This window comes from Eptatretus burgeri, chromosome 11, assembly GCF_056783735.1.
Source record: "Eptatretus burgeri isolate ZD-2024b chromosome 11, Ebu_testis_v1, whole genome shotgun sequence".
Taxonomy (NCBI): Eukaryota; Metazoa; Chordata; class Myxini; order Myxiniformes; family Myxinidae; genus Eptatretus; species Eptatretus burgeri.
Window position 1 is genome coordinate 10,192,379 of NC_140971.1, and position 2,500 is coordinate 10,194,878.

The window sequence follows — 2,500 nt, forward strand, 5'->3', positions numbered from 1 at the left end:
TCTTCCCAAGAGTAAAAATAGGCGAGGAAAGTTAACCATAAAGGAATGTGGATGTAAATTTCAGTGAATGGTGATAGTGGAAGTGAGTACATAAAATTAAAAAAAATAAATTGATCAACTCGGTTGGTAGAGTGTAACACTGATTATCAGTTGATGACAGAGAGCGCCTGCATCTGTCTGCAGGTTCCATGTAAATCAGGAACAACCAATTTTCTGCCTCGGCTACTCAAACCTTTACGTGCTGTTTTGGTCTCCTGACCCAGAAGTGGATGGAGGCCTTGAACCTCAAATTGAAGGTCAGAAATTGACATTGCCTGCCTTTGACAATCTGACATCATGTTCTGCTCACAGAGATATTGGTCTCTGTCATCTAAGAGTTCACCATTTACCTGGCTGACAAACTTGCTTCATATGTGCAACAAACATCTAATTTTCTCCTGGAAGCTGATGCCAAGCAGGAGTATTGTGTCCAATTGCTCTTCCATTACACAACATTTCCATGCAGCCCCTCTGCTGATAGGTTGATGGCCTCATGTTTCTCTCAATCGCTCACTGCCAGCTACCTGAAATGTCAACGTTTCCCTCGATATTCTGAGTTGCAAACAGTCAACCAAGACATTCAACTCCATTACTCCAAAATATCTGATCGTTTAGTTGAGCTCGCTTTCATTGGGAAGTAATTCTCCAAAGAGGTGATGCGTTCCATTTTGTGTATTCTCATCTTCTGGCATGAAATCAAGAGTCCTCATACTTTCAAATTTCAGTGACATTTCCACCACCGGTTCCTACTGTCTGAGCATTTGTATTTGAAAAAAAGGATTAAAAAATAATAATAAATTCAGGGAAAGGCAAACAACTTTTATTTGCTCTTAATCAAACAATATCCATTGATCGAGGAAATGACAAAAAAAGTGGGTCTTTGAAAACGAACCGTTTACAGTTTACACATTAGATTTTCAATTTTCAAAGACTTGTCAAAACTAAATTTAATTCCCAAAATTATTACCAGCAAAATGCTCAGAATAGAGTTCATAAAGGTACGTGCTATAAAGAACGGTAATCATAAATTATGTCCAGCAATTCATGTAAATAAAATATATCGTTTGAATGAATTGGTGAAAAAGTCAAACTGGAATATGTCTGTGAACACAAGATTCACAAAAATAAATCAAAACATCCAGGAGCCAATGAAACAACACTCCAGCTACATATACATGTTAAAAAATATTTCACAGATTTTCACTGACGTCACATCACGGCGGCAAACGGTGGCACACACGACAGCATGTGTCTGCACCAACTGTCCCGAGTTCGCCGGATTACTGTTTAACCAAACGTCATTCTTCTCTACCCAATATAAGAAAGAATTTGATTAATGAATTGTCTTGCACAGGAAACTATCTATAAAATAGCTTTTTCTCACCTGAAATGATCAACCCGATCCAAATTGAGCTGAACCCCGCTGTGCACGACAGGAGATTAGTCGTATCATGCAGCTCTTCGTCAAGTCTCGCACACCCGGATGATTTTTGTCTGAACGTACTACGATCTTACAAGATCTTCTCCATGAAAGAGTTCCCAAGCCTTCCACAAAACCATTTCCACAAATCCTCCAATCTTATAGCCTGGTGAGATATGGACCACTGAAAAGCGATGATCATGACCTCAAACTTCGTTAGTTTCTGCAAAGTGCACGGCACGGCAAAGCTCAACTGTCCCCGAGAACACTTTCAATGAAATGGAGAAAAAAAATATTGCAAAAGATGTTTCCATTTCTTATCACAGAAAAAGGTTTTTTTTTTGGTTTTTTGTTTTAAATGACGAGCAAATTAAAGAACCAACCATATTACAGTATTCAACATCGAGGAGAAGATATATTTCACCATGAAAGATCAGATCACCTTACTTACCTTAGGGTAAGATATATTTCATCTTACTTACCTTAGGGACACTGATTTTCAATTTGATAAAATGCCAAATTCCGGTTCAGGTGACGAATTAAACAGAAATCCTGCTTGAGGCCATGAAAAGTACGTTTCGTGGTATTTATACATGAGAGAAAGTTAAATCTGAGTCTGAATGAATAATAATACAAAAAACAAATATTCTAATCATACGCCGTTATTCAGAAACCGTACCGTGATTCAGACCGTAGTGGCTAGCATCTCAGAGAGCGGTGGCTGCATGTGCTCTGCTTCCGGAAATCTCTGGCAGGTTGCCTTCTCACAGTGAAATGATCTCATCAGTGATAAGTAAATGTTCATCAGAATTGTCCGTTGGCTGGGCTTTATATGTGCAGTATTAAATAAATAAAGGAAATTTCATCCGAACACAGGAAAAACTAGAATGACACTCGGTCGAGCTCATACCTCCGCCATGCTGAGCAGTTTACGTTTCGTATCCCAAATCTAATCGGCTTGTTCTTGTCATCTACCAAACTCATCCACCAACTTTTGTTATAAACCGTCCACAACTTCTTGAAATATGCTGTGCATCGCTT